This window comes from Astatotilapia calliptera, chromosome 15, assembly GCF_964374335.1.
Source record: "Astatotilapia calliptera chromosome 15, fAstCal68.1, whole genome shotgun sequence".
Classification (NCBI taxonomy): domain Eukaryota; kingdom Metazoa; phylum Chordata; class Actinopteri; order Cichliformes; family Cichlidae; genus Astatotilapia; species Astatotilapia calliptera.
In genome coordinates this window covers 10,481,348-10,490,631 of record NC_137436.1, presented here as the reverse complement: position 1 = coordinate 10,490,631, position 9,284 = coordinate 10,481,348, and the positions used below count along the sequence as shown (strand labels likewise).

The 9,284-nt window shown below is 39.6% G+C and overlaps 1 long non-coding RNA gene across 1 annotated transcript; it reads right to left on the bottom strand.

Moving 5' to 3' along the window:
* Window positions 1-4,486: 4,486 nt before the first annotated feature.
* LOC145420452 (uncharacterized) lies at window positions 4,487-8,573 on the bottom strand. The gene is made up of 2 exons (XR_013901761.1): window positions 8,249-8,573; window positions 4,487-6,826 (listed from the first exon to the last, which is right to left on the bottom strand). It is a non-coding gene; the product is annotated as an uncharacterized LOC145420452 (long non-coding RNA).
* Window positions 8,574-9,284: the final 711 nt, after the last annotated feature.

The window sequence follows — 9,284 nt, the reverse complement described above, 5'->3', positions numbered from 1 at the left end:
GTCTTAGTTTTCATAGTTAGCTTAGCTGCTCCCAGCTTAGTTTCTAGTTTTTATTTGTCCCAGTACACCTTGTCTTGTTTTCTGTTTTTTAACATCAACCTGAAATAAACGGCTTGCTTTTTTAGTAAGGATTCAGTTCTGCCTCTCCCTTGTCTGCTTTTGGGTCCACACCATAAACACACCAGCGATCCCCGCCGTGACACAGTCACCTGTATATTCATTTCCACAAAGCAATTTTAGCAATTCTGCTCCAATCTTCCTTAATGTCCTACATACGTCAACAAAATAGTTTGGGTCTTAGAGTTATTCCCTCTGTCAACATCCGTAAATCTACTACTTTCAGATACTCCCTTAAAGAGAGAGACACCACAACATGTTTGCAAAGTTGCATCTGCTCCTGAGATCAAACCATAGGTCTTTTGCTTGTAAGGTGTGTAACCCACTACACTACGAAGCACTATTTGTGTCTACAACACATTCACATTTGCTGCTCCATTCACTTACAGACTGCTGCTTATCCTAAAGTTTTAAGTTACCTTAGCTTTGTGGTTGATATTTGGGAATCTTTTTACTTTTCACTCTTTATCTTGGTTTATTTATTTTGTTTATTTTGCTGTGTGTACATTACAAATCTTTGTAACCACTGCTGATTGCTTATAGCCTGTCTTGAGCAGTGTGTTGTTGCAAAGAGAACTTTTAAAATCATCTTTCAGATTTTCCCGGTCTGATAAATGTTGGAAAACAAGTTATTTTTAACACCTTATCGTCTTTACACTGTATTTATGCTCACTGTGGTTGCTCAGCAAACAGAAGGAGACGGGCTGAGATTAACTGTGACTCAGCAACTATCTGATGAGATCCACAGGTCACTGCAGCAGAACATGTTAGCCAAGAACAGAGATTAAAGCTTTAATTACTGTATGTCCACAGGCCAACTCACCAAGATGTTCCTAAGAGAATATCTGCTGAGCTGAGCTGTGCTTCTGTCACATAAAGAGTGACTTAAACTCAAATGTTTGCTCTCTGAACACTGCAGGACATTATATATATGTTTGATTTAAACATTAGGTAAGAGTAAAACCACCAAACACTCATGAAAATCAGGCAATATGTGCCTAAAAGTATCAATGGGCGAGAAATTAAAGGAAACCCTGATGGGTGTGTTGCTGCCTGTATTTATGGGGCACTGAATGATCTCATGAAGATGAATATTATATGAATTTATGCCATGGCCTTAACAATCATCAGATCTCAGCCCAGCAGCCCTCTCCATCACCGTCATCAAAATACCAAATGAGGTTGTACATTCACGCATCAAGTAAAGTTTCAGAATTCAAACCTAGACCATTCTCACTCAAATGCAGCCATTCCTTCTGTATATTCCAATAAACATTAAAGTCATTATAGTTTTCCTCCTCTCTTTCCTTACAAAAGCCCTGCCTGTATGTTCAAGGACTGTCAATGAAGGGCATGTAAAACACTGAAAGGTGAAGACAGAAAACAAAAGGAAAGGTCAGAAACCATAACCGTGAGGGTAAGTCAGTGAAACAGCATGATTTAAAGCTGTTTAGCAGGTTTTGGGGGTTTTGGACACCATCAGGGCCAGAGCTTGGAAAATGCATGCTTTTTCAATCCTGCATTTGGGATTTTAAACGTAAATATAAATCATGTTTCCACTGGTCTCAGAGGCAATTGCACAAATTGTGCTGTATGTCTGAGGGCATTTCCCCTAAGATAGATGACTTGGCAGTAGCAATGTTGCTCAGCTGCACTGTTATATATGCCAGAGGATTTTCTACATAAGTGTTATCAAACACTTGTAACTCACTGCTTCAGCACAAAGAGAGGAGACATTTACGTGATCACACCTCGTTAATTTTGAAGTGTAGGCCTAACACCGGTTAGATGTGTCTTTGCATATACAGCTCGCCCTTAGTGTTTGGGAACAATCACGCACCCACAAAGCTGCTGTTTCCTCTTTAAGTCTATAAATAAGCCCAGGAAGGACAAAACATGACAAAAAAAATACATTTCTACAGAATTAAAGATCATTGATTGAATTTCTTTTTCTTTTGACTAATGAATCTGGGAACACGTGACTGTATTTGCATAGAAAAGATAATGAGCTGCTGCATTTTAATAAGGTTCATATTTTATTGTTCTATTTATTCTTTTACTTAGTAAATGTGCAAACTTTCCTTTTAGTATTTTTCTAGCAATTTATTCCTTTTAATAGTTCCAGTCATTTACTGTTTAAGCAAACAAATGAAATGAATGAATGAAAAAACTCTGAAAGCATTATATTTTGTTCTTTTTTTAATTTTAAATGCCAAAAATATAACTTAAAAAAATAAAGCTCTTTTGTTGTTAATGAGGTATTTAAAAGAAGAAAGAATGTGTGAGTACAACATACAAATTCATAGGGTTAAAAAAGGAAAAGTGCTTTCTCACATCAATCTGTTTATGCTTCTGTGTGTACATGGGAATCTGATAGAAATATGTCTTTATTTCCCTCTTTATGCTTCACAGATATATGAAACTATTTGCTGAAAAGTTACATTTCAGCCTATAAATCATCTATGAAAATCCAATCATAATTGAATGACATTCTAAAGTCAGAATAGAAACAGGAAAGTATGTAATAAAGAATATTTTGAAAAGCTACATTTTTGATTCTAGTTATCTTGGTGTATTTGAGGGGAAAAGACAGATTAGATATCTATGCGTAGCAAAAGTTAAAGCGTAGGAGTCTCTCCCTGCTGATGCTGCTGGTGCTGGTGTTTGGTTATGTCTTGTGAAACCCCTTGCATAACTGCTGACATTAGTGGGTCTCGTTTTGGCACCACAAATTTGCAAAACCACCTTTTTTTCTTTAATAATGTGTGGAACTGATTCAAGAAGAGGATATAAGCTATAAGAAAGGGACATACAGTACGAGAGGAATGCTTGCTTTTCTTGTGGCCTGCTGTTGGTCAGAGGCGCTTTAATTTTTTGTTGTCTACATTGACAGATTGTTTCTTGTTACAAAACCCACTGGAGGTGCCGCTGTACAATGCACATTATTAAGTCAGGCCATCTTGTTACAATTTCCCTCTTTTCATTAACATGTGCTTGTATTAGGTGATTATAAGGGAGAAATAACTCTGAAAATACCTACAAACACATACAGTCTCACCAACGGTATCAGGCTTATCAGGTTTTGTGGATATGCCCCTGATCCCCTCTCATCCATCGCTCTGGTAGAAAAGACATTCAGCTCTTTGTTGTTGGCTTTAAGGGACGTAACAAGAGCCTGCTGAGGTGACGGCTCTGAAACACAAAGGACCTCTGTGTGTGTGTGTATGTGTGAGTGTGTGTGAGTGTGTTTTTGTGAACTTGAATGAGGCAGACTAAGAAAATGTCTCTCTGTCCTGATTCCAGATGTTCTTCTCTTCTTCTTTTTTTGACTGCTCCCTTTAGGGGTCATCGCAGTGGTTCATCTGCTGCAGTCTCACCTCATCATGTATGTGACACCAACCCTCTGCTTGTCCTTCACGGCATTCATGCATCCTCTCTTTGGTCTTCTGTGGTCTTTTCCTCATTTCTGGCAGCTTCATCTTCAACATCCTTCGTCCATTATATCCACTATGCCTCCTGTGCACATGTCTAAACTGTCTCCACATTGCCTCTCTAATGTTTGCTCATTAGTAAGATTTCCTGATGTTCCACCCCGAGGAAACAGGTTTTTCTTAAAACCCAGAAGAATAGGCATGTTTAGCTGTGCCCACTGTGGCCACCACACTGGTGTGACTGTTACCAACAAGTGGTTAAACCCCATTTTAATCACTGCAAGTATCACAAGTTCCCAGTATATTTCCACTCATTTTCCCTGTAAGTAGCACAACTGCAACCATGACTGGCTCCTACCGACATAGAGCAGGGCTTGTTCCCAAAGCAGCTCACATGTACATCTATAAGTGGGTCAGCCTTCACTTGTTAGCAGTTCAATGGAAATGTGACTTTCTGAAGTGTTTGTCAATTTGGCTGATTTGAAACAGCATGAATCTCCAGCTGTTAGAGAACAATATGTTATTTCCCTGCAGAAAGTAACCAACCAAAAACCTTAAAAAGGCAGAAAGCAAAACAAATATCTGTTTAAATCACGAGATATGATTTAAGCACATGCTCTGGGGATTTTCTCTACTTTGTGAACTGAAGTGATTGACAAACCAGGTGGGACTGCAGTGGAAATTTATGAAATACCAGTATTCCTTCAAATATTTGCTTTGCTGATAATGTTCCCTCAGCTTGTGTAAACGATGGGTCATTTCCTTTCCTCCCATATTGTCCAGGTTGTGCACTTGTTGCGTCCTGAGAAAATGGCTAAAAACAAGTACGCTGACATCTAGTGAGCACATAAAGCATTACCTTCTTTTCATTTACATAGCAGAAAGTTGTTTTTCTTCAGATCAGGACTCTGAAATTTGCGGGATACACAAAAAAGACCTTGTGTTGAGTTCTACTGATTTATTAGCACACACGAATACACTGAACAGTACAAAATAATGCATTTTCAGAGGTGCTGAGTTGTGTATTTAGAATGCTTCAGGTAAACCTTAACGATCCATGACACCACAGCTCAGTTTTACTACTTATAAATTAAAAAATAAAAATAATAATAACACAGAAGCACTCTGGTGGCATGCAAATAATCTCCTCTGGCCTTTTGTAACATCAAAAGGACCTAGCTAAATAAATAAAGGATATGATGATGGGCTTAAACATACACAGTTCTAATTACAAACTCAGATAATCAGCAGTATTTGAGACATTTTATGCCATTAGTCCACAAACACTAACAAGAAAGCTAAACGAGTAAAGCTTCAGCAATAATAAAGCATAACAACAACATATTATTTAAAATCACCCTACGGAGATTTGAATCTTTGCCATGCAGTTAACAGACATAAAAAAAGCACACTTCTTGAACTGCTATATCTATATCTGTATTTCAGAAGCCTCTCACCTTTACGTATAAGCTTATCTAAAAAAAGACAGAAGATCTTTGAGGGATTGCAGCATAACTGCACCTCCTCTGTGACCTGTTCACGCTAAACTGCTTTAGCCAGGTGATTATGACACAGTCATCTTCACAATTACAGTTTAACTGATCAGTTTTATTCCCTGTAGGCAATACATTCATATGCTGTCAAAGTGTTTTTTCCATTGAAATTTACTGTGCACAGAAGATACCCGCCCCCACTCCCAGAAAAGGAGTCTACCTATGTTAAGAGACCGTAGTGGTCATTCATCTACATTCACTTTGATTTACAGTGGGGTGCAAATGGGAGAGATCCGGGTGGATTCACATGGCTGTCCAGGTGGTACCCAGGGTGGCTGTCCTGGTTCCTATGCCTGACACCAACACAGCAGTGCTGTGTGTCAATCCAGCCAGACGTCCCCCAGTCCAGCTCACATCACAGGCTGGTAGCACACCACGTCATTGGCTACTAATCTCATTCAGCATGCAATATGTACACGATTATATACAAAATATGTACACACAACAAAAAAGTGCAAAACAGCATTGCTCGCATCTCAAAGGCTTCACATTTCTTATGTTTCTGTTAAAGCATTTTTCTTTGTGCTCTTCTGAGCAGCCGACTGTGAGCAGGCAGATTTTCTTCACTTCTCTGGCATTTTGATAGAGCGGAAAAAGATATCAGAAACCCACGCTGTCAACTCTCGACAAGAATTGAGAGTGAAAGCAGACTTCAGTTACCCTGATTTAAATATGCTTCTAATTTGATCTCTCTGTTACACAAGAAATCCAAGAAGCACAAACAGGCCAAGACATCACAACGCTGGCTTTCCTCCTCCAGAAAGAAGAGGGAGCTGGGATCTCTGTGTTACATCACAGAGTTTGCCAAAATCTCACAGATAAAGAAAGGAATGATTAAAAGATTGAGGATTTTGGAAGAGATTTCTTTAGGCTTGGCTAAGCTGTATTTAGTGTCTTTGAAGACCGCTGATGCATTTTGCTAAGTGCTTTAGCCTGTGAATCTGTTTCAAAGGCCAGCTCTGACTGAATACTCCCACAGTAAGGCACCAAACATGGGCTGGGACTGTGGCTCGAGTGCAGCATCAACAACGTTCAGCAGAAACATCAAAAGCTGCCTCTGTGTTACTGCATATAGGTTGAAAAAAAAAATGCACGGTACTTGAAGTAAGAGGGATTTTTTAAAATATGTTTTTCTGCTTTTTAACTGCACTATCTGAGCCTTAAGGCAACAATCTTGTCAACTCAAATACCACAACATCATAACAAATTAAATATTGAACTTTAACCACATGAAGGGAATAATTAGTAGGGATGCACATAAGAAAAAATACAGAACAGAAACATACAATGTGGTAACATCACTTCAATCGACAGTTTGAGTTTTTGGGAAATAGCCTTATTTATTATTTATCCCATCATTTTCACTTGTTTCTGCTTATTGTGAATTTTGAGCCAGGAAACAAAATTCATCAACATCCCTAAACCTCACAAAACTGGAAAGTGTATAAATCACTGTGAGGTTTAGAGGTGTTAGACCGTTTCTTAACTACAAAAACAAACTTGCTGGAGTCCACATTTAATAAGCGTATTTCCCAAAAGAAAAAAGAAAAGTCTGTGTGTTCTCCATCCATTTCATCTAAAGAGGTGATTTGAGGGCTTGTAGTGCAGCGTGAGCTGGCGTGAGCTGTAGCCGGACATGCCGATACCCACGAGACCCAGCAGGAAAGCCATGCGCGGCGTAGCAGGGCCCTCCCGGCTCTGCACCACAGTCTGGGCTGCCTGGGTCTGAAAGAGAGAGCAGGGGTCACCACCACCACTCAGCAGCTGCGACAACCTCCACCACCGGGCACCACCATCATCGCCAGGGATGATCCTCCTGGCTCTGGCTGCGGTTGAATCAGTGAACAGGTGGCCCTGGTCGCACACCTGCTTCAGCCCAGCAATCGTCTTACCATAAGGGAACAGCCGTGCTAGAATCTCCACTTTTGTGAATATTAAGTATTTGTTCAAGTATTTGTATATACTACATATATATATATATTTAAATATAATGTTTTTCCTCTACACCCCCCCCCCCCAATTTTTTTGCACATGTCGAGGAGCGTGTCAGGCTACATTTCACTGTGTGTTATACTTGTATAACTATGCATGTGACAAATAAAGAACCTTGAACCTTGAACCTTGAAGCACCCCATACAGCTGATGCCGGTGTTTCAGTCCTCTGTGGGGGGTTTTGGAGGGGTCTCAAAATTTAGTGCCAATCCAACACATGCCCTAAAGTCAGACACAGATTCAGTTACTTTCTGAGCTCAACACTGGTGTGCCAGGCACTATCCAGTGAAAACTAGGAGTCTCCAAATGTATTTATTTTATTTTATAAATGGAGAGATTGAGCGTTATATTATGAACAGTTTTTTATTTAAATCTATTTTTAGATGTCTGAAAAATTGACTTACACAGAGCTAAAAACATGAATATTCTCCATATTTAGGAGATAAAGTTATAAATAGTTAGCAAAGGAGTACAGCCTTTTGTTATATTGCTCATAAAAATGAAGTTCTGTTTACACAAATCACAATCCTGTTTTACCGGAGTACGAGTTAAGCTCCTGAACATAAGCTGGGATGAACTGAGCCACAGTAATAATCATTTTTAAAACAGACACAAACCATACTGGAGGTTTGTAAAACCAATACAGTCCCATATACCCTCCAGGGTCGCATGCCATGCTTCTAGAGATCTAATTAGAGGGCATTAACCTGACCCCAGGAAGCGAAGGAATCTCTGACTCAAATCCATTTAAGACAGGCTGCTCTAATCCTCTATCCTCAATCCGACCATGACACACACTAAACCTGGCATTTTGAGCACAGCGATGACTTAGTGGAATCATTTTCAAAAAGGATTTGTGGTGGTGGCCAGTGTAATGCAATAACAGAAACCTAATTTTTACCTATGTTATGGAAAATTCTTTGCTCAAATGGCTGCAAAAAGAAATATTACTGAGGTGAAATTTGTCATGGTTTCGTTTAAAATCTACAGCCTTTTGTTTTTCTTTTACTGAAGCACAGTTAAATTTGTAGGGCCTCGGCTCCAGAGCTCAACAGTTGTTTGTTGTTGGAGACGCTGCCTCCACTGTTTGTGCCACTGCAGATGTCCCCTAATGTCTACCCAAAGAAGAAAATTACCTCAAAGCATCTTACGTACCTGGAGGTATCTAATATATCCAGGGGTCAGCCGAGGGATGCGGAAAAACATTGTTGTTGTTGTTGTTCTCGCTGATGCTTCACAGGTGAGACCACAAAACCCCTCTGCGAGTTTCCCTCAGGACGTTCAGCCAGGCAACTGTTTCACTGGTTATCCCTCTGCTTCTTAGTGTTATGTGACTCTTTGCCCTCGGTTCTCTTCCCCAGGCTGAGTGTGGAGGCAACAGCAACTCTCCCCCGTGTCCAAAAACACACACGCAAACACACCTCACCCACTCACTCAGACACACACCTGCACAGTGATGATCTCCCCTGAAGGAGTCCAGCCTCTGTAGGTAGTATATAAACCCTTGACCTGATTGCGTAAGCTGGTCACATGGATTTGGACGGTGCTTGTGTCTTCATGCGGTTGTGCATTTGTGTCACTGATGGATTAGCAGAGCTATTGGAGGTGCAGTGAATTATTATCATACTTGTGAGCGGTGTTCCAAGTCCAGTGGCCACCGAAACGTTCAATCAACCGACGACAAAGCAGCATGGGATGTCTGCAGTCTAGATCTGCTACCCATTGAAAGCATTTTGTTTATCAATGGAAATCTGCTCTGTCAAGGATGCGGAAACATTTTGCACACAGAAACATCAGTTTCTGAATGAGAACATATTATTCAAAATATTTCTAAATAACAATATATTATATTTTTAAAAACATGTCTGTTTCCACCCTTTGGTAGAATACAGTACTTAACAAATTTATATACGACCAGCCATAAAAATAAGACAGCAAATCATTTTTAAGTCTCTCTAAAAGCCTCCTTAAACTATGTTTAAATTTTGTCAAAAAACAAACTGAATTCATGTTTTTATTCCCCAAAATTTGAGCTGGGACACTGGACACTTTCACAACTAAAACTAAAGTTTCTGTTTAGGTAAGTAACTATAAATAGGCATGTAAAGAATAATAATGTGCGCTACTGTTTTATTTTTCTTCACCCTTCCAAACTAACCATACTTGTTCAGTCTTTTTCTAACTGAACTTT